Source organism: Crocuta crocuta, unplaced genomic scaffold (genome assembly GCF_008692635.1).
Source record: "Crocuta crocuta isolate KB4526 unplaced genomic scaffold, BGI_CrCroc_1.0 scaffold346, whole genome shotgun sequence".
Classification (NCBI taxonomy): Eukaryota; Metazoa; Chordata; class Mammalia; order Carnivora; family Hyaenidae; genus Crocuta; species Crocuta crocuta.
In genome coordinates, this window is record NW_027527957.1 from 3,864,467 (window position 1) to 3,876,511 (window position 12,045).

The following is a 12,045-nucleotide window of genomic DNA, read 5'->3' on the forward strand; positions in this document are numbered from 1 at the left end:
TGTACTTTCTGAATTAAATCCTTTCAGAAAAGAGAGAAGGAACAGGAAATTTTATAAAGGTCTTGAATGGATTCTTAAGCATTCCTAAAGTCACCACATTCGGCTATGAAAGGCCCTTTGGGATTCAATAAAATTTGTTTTTCTACAAAGTAATATATTTTGTTTGAATAAAATGTGTCGTTGTCAAATGGACAAACAGTAACAGTTTTGTGGCTTAAAAAGTTACTTTTATTACATTCTTGAATAATGATTATAATAATAGCTTCCAGACTGTGCATTTATGATTGCCAGACACTTTTCTGTGTACTTTCCAAGAATCAAATTACTCATTTCACCCACTTCGTAAGACAGGCACTATATTTATCCTTATTTTACAGATGAAATAAGTAAGATACTGTGATGTTTGTAAACTTCCCAAAGACACACAGATAATAGAAGCAAGAACCATGCTTAATCATAAATTCAACTTATATATTCATTATATTAAAAATAAATGGGGCCCCTGGGTGGCTTAGTCGGTTGAGTGTCCGACTTCAGCTCAGGTCATGATCTCACTGTTTGTGGGTTTGAGCCCCGAGTTGGGCTCTGTGCTGACAGCTAGCTCAGAGCCTGGAGCCTGCTTTGGATTTTGTCTCTTTCTCTCTCTCTCAGACCTTCCCCTGCTCAGGCTGCCTCTCTCCCTCTCAGAAATAAATAAAACATTTAAAAAATTTTTTTAAAATAGATAAATCAGTCTGGCTGCAGGTCGTCATATAAACCCTTAACAAGAATTTGCTAAACATTCGATAGCTGAGTCTTTTCCCTAAAGATAGACAATATTAATTAAGAGAGATAATTAATGTACCACATAATATATCAGGAAATGTCCTAACTATTTTATGTGGAAATATATGTAGTCTTATGTTATACAGAGCATATTAGGTAACTGTCCGTTGTCTTTACTGTGTTGCTTTTTAAAATGTTTGAACAGGGGCGCCTGGGTGGCTCAGTCGGTTAAGCGTCCGACTTCGGCTCAGGTCATGATCTCGCGGTTCGTGGGTTGGAGCCCCGTGTCGGGCTCTGTGCTGACAGCTGAGAGCCTGGAGCCTGTTTCAGATCATGTGTCTCCCTCTCTCTCTCCCCTCCCCTGCTCAAGCTGTCTCTCTCTCTCTCAAGAATAAACAAAACATTTAAAATGCTTGAACAAATTTACCATCTCGATTGCAGTGATTGTTGCAATAATTTTTTTTAGGTCGCAAATAAAATTTTTCAATACTAGATTTCCTTCAGATTAAGAATTCATTTATCTAGTGGGGCACCTGGGTGGCTTAGTCGGTTAAGCGTCCGACTTTTNAGAATTCATTTATCTAGAAACAAACTCAGATATTATTCTTGATTTTGAAAATTGAACGTAGTTAAATAAGTATATGAAAATTTTCATTATTGAAAATGCAAAGATGTAGAGACTATGTAGCTAACATCTGTTATATTCTACATATATTAGGTGGGGTAAACCTACATTAACATATATAGCACAGGCTAATGAATCTCATTATAAAAATTCTTTATAATACCAAACAACTATAATTCATTAATAAGGGGCGCCTGGGTGGCTTAGTCGGTTGAGCGTCCGACTTTCGCTTAGGTCATGATCTTCCGGTTCGTGGGTTCGAGCCCCGCGTCGGGCTCTGTGCTGACTGCCAGCTCAGAGCCTGGAGCCTGTTTCAGTCTGTGACTCCCTCTCTCTCTGACTCTCCCCTGCTCGCGCTGTCTCTCTCTCTCCTAGAAATAAATAAAACATTTTTTAAAAAAATGAGACTTTTATGTTTTTCATGTTTTATGAATTGGATGGTTGTACATAAACTTGGTTGAAACAATGATTCTAATCTATATTTATACAGTAGTCGATTATTCTTGACTTGGAAAAAATAATGTGAATATAATGCTTCTTTTCCAAGCCTATGTTTTTCAAAGATGAGGATGCACATATTTTTAATAGAAATTAAATTGTAATGTATTTTTAAATAAAATTACTGATTTAAAACATATCTACATATTATTAAGGCATCTTTATGCATCAACAAGTTTTACTCTCTCATGTCTGTCATTCTTTTTGGGCTTATTTTCATTAGGTGAAAAATTTGACCCATTTAGTCCACTTGATTAGCATCCAGCTGTCTGAGATGTTTCTCATGCAGAAAATTATTCGCTAAAATAAAGACAGAAAAAGAATTAATATGTATTGAGCTCTTGTAATGTGTCTAACACTTACTTTAATTAATCGATTCCTAATAAAACCTGTAGTTAAGGATGGTTAGCCTTATTTTACAGAAACAATAGTGGCTCAGAAATGTTAAGTGATATTTATTATATCATTAAGAACTTATTGAGAGCCAAGTATAAGCCAGACATTTCTTCTCTCAGGCATTTGGAATACATTGCTTAACAATAAAAAGGGAGACAGAGAGTGAGAGAGAGAGAAGTCCAAGCATGAAACTATAATGTAATATATATATCAACTTAAACTACATATAATCTGGGCAAAATACCTATGTAGGAGAATGCCATATGCTGATATTTTAAAACTGGCACAGTGTCTGAGATATCCACGATTGATCATTAGACCATGGTATCTCAATGTTGGCACTATTGATATTTTGAGTTAGATAATTCTTTGTTGTGGAGGGCCTTGCTGTGCATTGAGGGATGTCTATCAGCATCCCTGATCTCTGCTGTTAGATGCCGGTCACACTCCCAAGTTTGTGACTACCAGGAAGGTCTTCAGACATTGCTAAAAATTCCCTGGAGAACAAATTCTTCCTTGGCTGTGAATCACTGCTGTTTGAATGAATAATCAGGACTTAGAGCTGGATGAGTGGGGAGAGTCAGCAGGTCTGCAAGAGCAGTATTATTTCTCCGTTGCTGGTAAAGAAACTGAAGTTTAGATAAGAAGCTTGTTATTCAACTAGTAATCTGTGATCTGCCTAAATATAAAGACAATATTCTCATAACTTTAATATATATTCCCTCCTTAATAGTTATCACTCACTGTATCTTTTATGTTTAAAACATTTTCACATAATTACCACATTCTTCCTCATAGCTGCCCAGTGAAAGAAGCATCATTCATTATCTTTTCACAGTCCGATTATTACTGTTTGAGATGACATAGAATACTAGGGTAACACTGTCAAAATCTGCCCAGGAGACCAAAGAAGGTTGCTAAAGGAAATGATAGTTTGTGAGACCAGAGGAAGAAGTACGGTCCGGGACATATCCCAGAAGAGGCCCTAGGTCTAGCATTTATAAATGCACACAATTGTGAAAGGATGTTGCATTAAGGAATTAGAATGGCTTATTGCAGATAGATTGTACATAAATAAGATAAGATGCCTGGAAGAGGCAGAACGTTCCACCATGTATGTCATGCTAATGTTTTTAGATACTATCCAGTTGATGATAAAGAATCATTGAAAGAATAGGACCACAAAATTAATAATAGTACTAAGTTGTTAGAAAATCATTTTGACGGGGCGCCTGGGTGGCTTAGTCGGTTAAGCGTCCGTCTTTCGCTCAGGTCATGATCTCGCGGTTCGTGGGTTCAAGCCCCGCTTAGGTCATGATCTCACGGTTCGTGGGTTCAAGCCCCGCGTCAGGCTCTGTGCTGACTGCCAGCTCAGAGCCTGGAGCCTGTTTCAGAGTCTGTGACTCCCTCTCTCTCTCTGCCCCTCCGCTGCTCACGCTGTCTCTCTCTCTCTCCTAGAAATAAATAAAACATTAAAAAATTAAAAAAAAAGAAAAGAAAAGAAAATCACTTTGACAATACTGTGGAAATTAGATGTGTGAAGAAGTGGAGGATTATTTGACAGAAAGAAGAATAAGAAGGTTTAGACAGGACTGGGTGAAAGATGAAAGGCAACTAAACTAAAAAGACTTCAGTGATTTTGAAGAAAAAGTCAAGTTCTAGTCATACTGAGAAACAAAGATCTATAATAGATGTTAACTAATTGGATATTGTAAAAGAAAGAAAAGGTAACACTTAGATTTTCGGCTTGGCCATCTAATTGGTACAATACACTGAAAATGGAATACAAGAGGGGCGCCTGGGTGGCTTAGTCGGTTAAGCGTCCGACTTTCGCTTAGGTCATGATCTCGCGGTTCGTGGGTTCGGGCCCCGCGTCGGGCTCTGTGCTGACTGCCAGCTCAGAGCCTGGAGCCTGTTTCAGTCTGTGACTCCCTCTCTCTCTGACCCTCCCCTGCTCACGCTGTCTCTGTCTCTCTCCTAGAAATAAATAAAACATTAAAAAAAAAATTTAAAAAAAAAAAAAGAAAATGGAATACAAGAAAAAAAAAAGATGGATGGGTGGGGGAAGGGTGTTAAGAGGCACATTGTTGTAGATGTTGTATTTTTATTTCATTTCAAACTATGTTTATTTAACGATTTCCCTAATTTTAGAAAAGGCTATATCAGTTAAATATATTTACACACACACACACACACACACACACACACACACACACACACACACACACACACACACACACACACACACACACACACACACACACACACACACACACACACACATAATACACACATGTCTATATATACGCATATGTACATATATATATATTTGATTAGAGTTTGGGCCAATTACCTTTATCCTTTTTGATGCAGTTTTTGTTTTTGTAATATAGTAAACAGTATACTATAGGCAGAGATTTCTTTTTTTTTTTTTTTTTTTTTTTCTGGGGGGGGGAGGGGGNCTCTGAGCTGGCAGTCAGCACAGAGCCCGACGCGGGGCTCGAACCCACCAACCGCGAGATCATGACCAGCGAAAGTCGGACGCTTAACCGACTAAGCCACCCAGGCGCCCCGATATAGGCAGAGATTTCTATTGTGCTTCTCTTACTTTGCTTTATGTTGTATGTAAATCCTTATAGTCAGTATTTAATATATTGTACTATATTTAATATATTTATAGTCATATTAATACTTTATAATATTTAATATACAGTATTAAGTTTTGTACTTTAAAAGCCTGAAGTAAATATCTTAGCATATTTACATTAGCATATTTACAAAAAATATTACATTTTTTGTTTAATATACAAAAAAATTAATGGGATACTTAAATATTACTTGTGTGAAAATAATTTTTAAAAGTCCTTCATGAAAGGAAAGAAGCAATACAAAATAGGAATAAGAGTTACCCATAAACTTTGGTTCCAAAAACCAACTGAGACCTTATCCTCAGGAAAGAGTTTAATATCCCATTAATTTCACTCCCTGTCAAACATTAATACAATAATGTTTCATTGTTTATATGATAGCCAAATACTTATGTACAAATAATGTATATATAAATTTTTAATGTATTCAGTTAGTTCTAAAGTGAAACACAATATCCACACATAGTTAAAATATTTATATTTCTTTATTTTCAAATTGCTTTTCTAAGCTTTTGCTCAAATATCCATGTGTCTGTTGCATAGAAAGTACTCATTAAGTTAATTATCAATTAATGATTTGGGACATTGGTAAATTAAATATATTAATACTTTTTATTACTTAGGGTATTAATTTTGAAAGAGAATATCATCTATTTATGGGAAATAGAGATAATTGAAATAGAGAAATAGATGATAATTGAAAGACAATTTCAAGACAGCAAGTATGAAAATATAATAGTATTGTAAAATTCACAATGAATATGTATATAAATATAAAATGTATGTTTATGAAACCGAAACCACTTTATAAGTACCCTCAAATGATAAAGCAAAGGGTTGGGATTTTAACTAAAGCATGGAATACCTCATTCTATTTTTTTCTCTCTCTTCTTGAATTAACAATAAATTCAGTATTTCCAGAGGCAAATAAGAGAGGAAGAAGACATCTTATTAGCCAAGTGTAAATCCTACTTGATGCTTCCTTTCAGGGTCTCCTTTCTTCTATCTTTAGAGCTTAGCATAGAGTAAAAAAATGACATTTAATGGTATATAACACAAATTAATAAATGTGAAAATCACCATTTTTCAGCTTTTTTATCTTCCTTTACTTGCCCAACTGCAATATACAGCAAAATGGGTTGATCTTGTATTAGTCCTGTATAGCATAGTGTAAATCACTTGATATTAGAAAGTCATTGAAAGCAATTTAATATGAAGGAAGAAAAATGCATAGGTAACTAAAAATGTTTTACATTTTAATTTGATCACTACATTCTGTCAGTATAAAATATAATTTCATTACACTGCAACTAATGTTAAGGCTACACTGAAAAATACATTCATTGTTTAGGTAATATGTGCTAAGTGCCAAAATGCTGTAGAGACCCATTTTTGATTGACTTCTTTCTCACTTTCCAGTTTTTTTCTAGGGAAACATTTTGATTCTCATCTCATGTTATGTTCGATTCTTTGGCCCACTTGCAAAAATCCATAGGTTTTACTCTTATTACTATGTATCTCTATATATCTATGGTTCCTGTAACATTCTTCCACCTGTTATATGTTTTACTGCTGGACATCTATTCTGAGATATTTCAACAATGTTACAAACATATTATAACCAAAATTGAACTCATTATTCACTCTTGCTAATATTTTAAACAAGTTCACTCTGGTTTACTGCACAAGCTCTGTACCTTTCCTCCTACATTCAGCTTGGTTTGTCCCATTCATTATTAGTAACTGTCTTTAATCTATATACTTAGCTCTGGAATAAGTGCTACACTATGTCACTTAATCCTCACGAGGACTTGTGAGATAAGTCCATTATCGTGATGGATAAACTGAACTTCACATGGCTTCAGATGACTTTTCTCTAGCCACATAACCAGTAAGAGTCAGGGATGGGATTTCAAGTCTGTTCCACATGACTCCAAAACTAGTGAATAACGGAACCTTGCCTGCCAACTACATATTACTGTCAGAATGAATCTGAAATACATATGTTACTCCCCGTCATAACATCCTTTGGTGACTCCCATAGTGCCCTCAGGATTTCATGTAACTCATTGGATTGGAAGGCATTTTAGGATGTACTTGAAGTAGCCTATTTCTAAAAGATAAATATGAAATACCTTGTCCAATATCAAGCTAACCTACAGGGAAAAAAATGGCACTGCTCCTGGAGTCTTCAGGGGGCAGCGAGGGTCCACCTAAATAGGATTTCTATTCCCCACTGAAGTTATAACAAATTTTAGCAAGAAACAACAGAGGCTTTTCTTTTTGCCACTGATAAAATTAAGGTTGAAAGGCATGGCTTGCAATGTGTGAGCCTAATGGTCCTGAAAATCCTGACCACGGAAGAGGCCAGACCAGTCCCAGCAGTGCTGACATCCTTCTCTGGCAGAATCTAAGCTCCTGCCGGAGCGGCTAAGTAGGCTCCCCGCTGGCAGCTGTGCAGATCTCAGGAGAAAATGAGTGGAGCAGTGACAAGCTGGCCAAATTATACTCTGTAAATTTACAAACAAGATAAAGAACTCTACTTCTCAAGAGTGGAGCAGGGAAGAATGAGAAAGTGAGGCTGTAAGGACACAAGTCTAAACCAAACTGACTCCATGACAGGCTTTAAGTTTCCCCTCTGAACTAGAAGGCCTGAGTTTCAGCTTTCCTGAAACTATCAGGCAGTTACACACTGCCCAAGGCAGGAGAAACCACCCTTGCAACACCCAATCAGGAAAGGCCAGCGACCACCCTCCACATTACTAAGGGAGAGGCCTAAAGATAGAAACTATAGATAGGACCCTGTTGCCTAATGTTAAAGTTAACCCGTTAGTCGCCAAACAAGACCCCAGGCTTGCTCTGTGATTGGTTGAATTTAAAGGTACTCTAAACGTTGTAGTTGGATCCCGCCAAAAGTAACGAATACTCTAGACAATGTGTATGGTCAAATCCGCTGTCAATGATGTTGAATAATTATTATTGGATCACTGTTCCTCTGCCACAACTTCTGTAACTCCCCTGTCACAAACCCCATAAAAACCCTACTCTGCCTTTGCTCGGGGCTCTCAGCATGGATCCACTGCGTTGGTGAGGTCTGGGAGCCCGAGCTTAAGCCCGAATAAACACCCTTTGCTTTTGCATATGTGACTCGGACTCCTTGGTGGTCTTGGGATTTTGGGGAGATCGCGATCTGGGCATAAGAAGACAAATCACTTCTCACAGAAATCCAGAACCAGAAAAAGCAAACACTCTTATCCCTCTTATCCAGGCTGAATTTCTCTGACACTCCTCTTCGCCTGCTGGCATCATATCCAATCTGTCAATTCCACTGTCAGCATGCCTAGCACATCTCATTCAGCATCTCTGTGTACTCGATTTCTGTTGTTATAACTAGTGCAACAAACTCTAACTGATTCTTCTGCGTTTCCCCTTTCTTTTTCTGTGTTGACTTTCTCCATGAGCTGAATACAAATATTCATACTCCTACACCGTTTCGATGTTGAAACTCCTTGATAAAACAAACAAACCTGATCTATCATCACATGTAGTAAAAGTCTGACTGCAATCCAAGGTTTTCTATCCTCTGACATAAACCCACCTATTCTATTATCATTATTACCTTGAACAAGATCATTTATTGATTCTCAGCACAACCATTCATTTCCAATACTGTGCCCTTCTATTGTTTTGCCTGTTTACCTGTAACAATTAACAATATACAGCAATTTTATTTGTATTGAAATATGAATATTTAACTGTCATAACTGATAGAAAAATGCCAGGCTGCTTTGTTGAATATAGATGAGCAGTAGGGATTTCTATAAAAGGAGCTTCATATGTATTTAGAGATTATTACATATGGGAACCAATTTAATCAAATCAATATGTGGCATTATCACAGCACTTGGTACATAGAATATTTTGAACTCAGTGGAGAATTTATGACATACATTTTCTCCACTCATTCGTAGTGTTATCACTTATTTTTCATACAGTTTAAGTTACAAAAAAAGTACATTAGTAAATTCTCTGCTTACTTCCAGAAAAGAGAGAAGGGACAATAATTAAAACTTTCCAAGTCTAAATTTTTCTTTAGAATTTCAGTTCCTCTTAAAGTGACTTCTTGAGATCATTCCTGCACACATCGACTATTGACATTACATGCTGATTTGGGTAGTGATGTTATTACTTCTTTAAAAATTGAAATTCTAACAGAAAGTAATGAACTTCTTATACTATACCCAAACTAGTAATTGCCCAGTAATTATATATTTAAGTCTATCTTTCATATTCATTTGTAAGTGAAATAATTATTTTTTATCTTTGTTGTATTCTATTTTAACTATTGAAAGCAAAAATGAAATACCACTACTTTTTTTTTTTTTACAAATAGTTTATTGTCAAATTAGTTTCCACATAACACTCAGTGCTCATCCCCAAAGTGCCCTCCTCCATGCCCCTCCCACATCCATCAGTCCTCAGTTTTTGTCAGCATTCAAGAGTCTCTCATGGTTTGCCTCTCTCCCTTTCCCCCACCATTTCCGCCCTTCTTCTCCCCCTTGTTCCTCCGTCAAGTTCCTCCTAATCCACCTATACGTGCAAACATATGATATTTGTCCTTCTCTGCCTGACTTATTTCGCTCAGCATAACACCCTCAAGGTCCATCCATGTTGCTACACATGGCCAGATTTCATTGTTTCTCATTGCCATGTAGTATTCCATGGGAAATACCACTACTTTTTAAAAAAGGGATATATTTTATAAGATTTTCGAAAGTATATTTAAAATGTTTTTATACAGTATTCATCAAATGTGAAGTATTTGCATAAAGAATTCATTCTCATTGACAGTTCAATTTGATCTCTGTATTACAGTTCTTTCTAAAGAAGGAAATTGAATTCTCTTGCATATGCTATGTCAGTTTTACCAGGTAAAGAAAGACTAATGATGTCAGATTACTTTTCAGTGGGATAGAATGAACTAAATTTGCATCAAGGGAGAAATGATTTCTTAGCCACAGACACATGCATTGATCAGATTGTCTGTGAGTACTTTATTCTATGTATTTATATATTTTCTTTCCATCTTGCTGTCATTTATTATTATACCACATTTATCATCAGAGAATTAAAGTGAGAAAGCAACTTCCAAAGACTGCTTGAAATGAGTTGAAGTTTTCTCCCTAAATCCTTCAGCTGCTTCCCTAACAAGAAACCAGAAGGAAGAAACAACCTCTACCCATGAAAAATACGACACTATCTGAAGTGGGTTTTTTTTCCCCTAAACACTGGCCTGCTGAGTTTTTGGTACCATGTCAAATGAGGATTAATATCAACTTTTTAAAATTTGAATGATGCTACCAAACTATCATTTAGAATTTCTGTCAAGAGAACAGAATATAATACCCTCTAGCAGAACCAGTACAGAGATGGTATCAACACAAAAAATTACAAATATAACATACAAATCACTGAATGAAGAAATTATATTTAAGAATATTCAGTTGTAATATTACCTTCAATGTTGTATTTTCAAGAAACATAATATGTCATCTTTGTAGGGGAACTTAGTAATAGATGTGTAATATCTAGCCCCAGATCTCCTGGGCTATAAAGCAAATACTTGCATTATTGTAGGTATATACCTGAGTATTTATCCATTGCTAAACAGTACTCTGCCAGTCAGCATTTCTTGCAGTGTGGGCCATGTAAATACAGTGTTATGAGATATTCTGTGGGAAAACAATGAAGAGAAATACATGTGAGAAATATTATATACTTTATACTCTTCTTAGAAATTCAGCAGACAGAATACAAATGCACAAAACAAGAAGGGTGGTTAAATTAAATTTTATGTATCCACAAGGTAGAGTATTTTAGAGCCCCATTGTCTCTACCCTTATTTATGCTACCATTGCCTTTAATAAGAATTCCACTTAATTCAACTTCTTGCCCCCATTTTTAAGCCCCTGGAACCTTTTTCTACCTTTTTCTACCTTTTTCTACCTTTTTATATCAGCAAAATTAACTGATATAAAAAGGCAAATCTGACCCTATTATTTTTTCATTCTCAAAGCCTCCCTATGTTTTGTCTTACCGTCCAAACTTCTTAACATGCCATACAATAACATTATTATTTGTTCAACTTCATCTCTCACCTTTAACTCTGCATTTCAGCCAAACTAGGTTTTAATTTCCATACTCTCTTAAACACATTGGAAAGCACTTGGTGTTTCCTCACTGCCATTTCTCTTTTATTTAATACATTCTTCTCATGCTGTAGACAATAATTTCATTGGCATTTAATCTTCAAACCCCTTGACACCCCACCTTAACCCCTCACTTTGGGTTATTTTTCCTTCCAGCATGTTCCCTAGTCCTCTGCACCTGGGTACCAAGTATTTAATTGTTGAAATATAACCACTTGTTTCTTCAAGTGGTCTGTGAGCTTAATAATAGTAAGGCATTGGCCTACCCCCATTTATTATTTTATCCATAGCAGTTAGTGCTATGCCTCTTACATAGCTGAGGTTTCCCCCAGAGTGTTTATTTAAATTCCTGTTAGTTAACATACAATATAATATTAGCTTCAAGTATAGAATTCAGTGATTCATCACTTACATACAACACCGGGTGCTCATCCCAAATGCCCTCTTTAATCCCTATCACCTAATTCACCCACCCCCCCGTCCACCTCCCATCTGGTAATCATCAGTTTCTTTTCTATAGTTAAGAGCCTGTTTCTTGATTTGCCACTCTTCACTGCCCTCCCCCACCATTATGTTCATTTGTTTTGTTTCTTTTTGTTGTTGTTGTTGTTTTTAAATTTATTTCTAGGAGACAGAGAGAGAGACAGCGTGAGCAGGGGAGGGTCAGAGAGAGAGGGAGTCACAGACTGAAACAGGCTCCAGGCTCTGAGCTGTCAGTCAGCACAGAGCCCGACGCGGTGCTCGAACCCACCAACCGCGAGATCATGACCTAAGCGAAAGTCGGATGCTCAACCGACTAAGCCACCCAGGTGCCCCCATTTGTTTTGTTTTTTAAATTCCACATATGGGTGAAATCATATGGTATTTGTCTTTCTCTGATTGACTTATTTAGCTTAGCATAATA

The 12,045-nt window shown here is 36.5% G+C and overlaps 1 protein-coding gene and 1 long non-coding RNA gene across 4 annotated transcripts in view; one reads left to right on the forward strand and one right to left on the reverse strand.

The window, feature by feature from the left end:
- Positions 1–12,045, forward strand: part of FSTL5 (follistatin like 5) — a 663,363-nt gene that overhangs the window by 254,505 nt on the left and 396,813 nt on the right. The window lies entirely within an intron of this gene.
- The window catches only part of LOC144222265 (uncharacterized), a 69,329-nt gene continuing 58,810 nt past the window's right edge, over positions 1,527–12,045 (reverse strand). Inside the window, exons 2-3 of the long non-coding RNA XR_013332353.1 lie at positions 10,578–10,664; positions 1,527–1,761 (exon numbers count right to left, since the gene is read on the reverse strand). This is a non-coding gene — a long non-coding RNA (uncharacterized LOC144222265). The remainder of the gene's footprint in view (positions 1,762–10,577; positions 10,665–12,045) is intronic.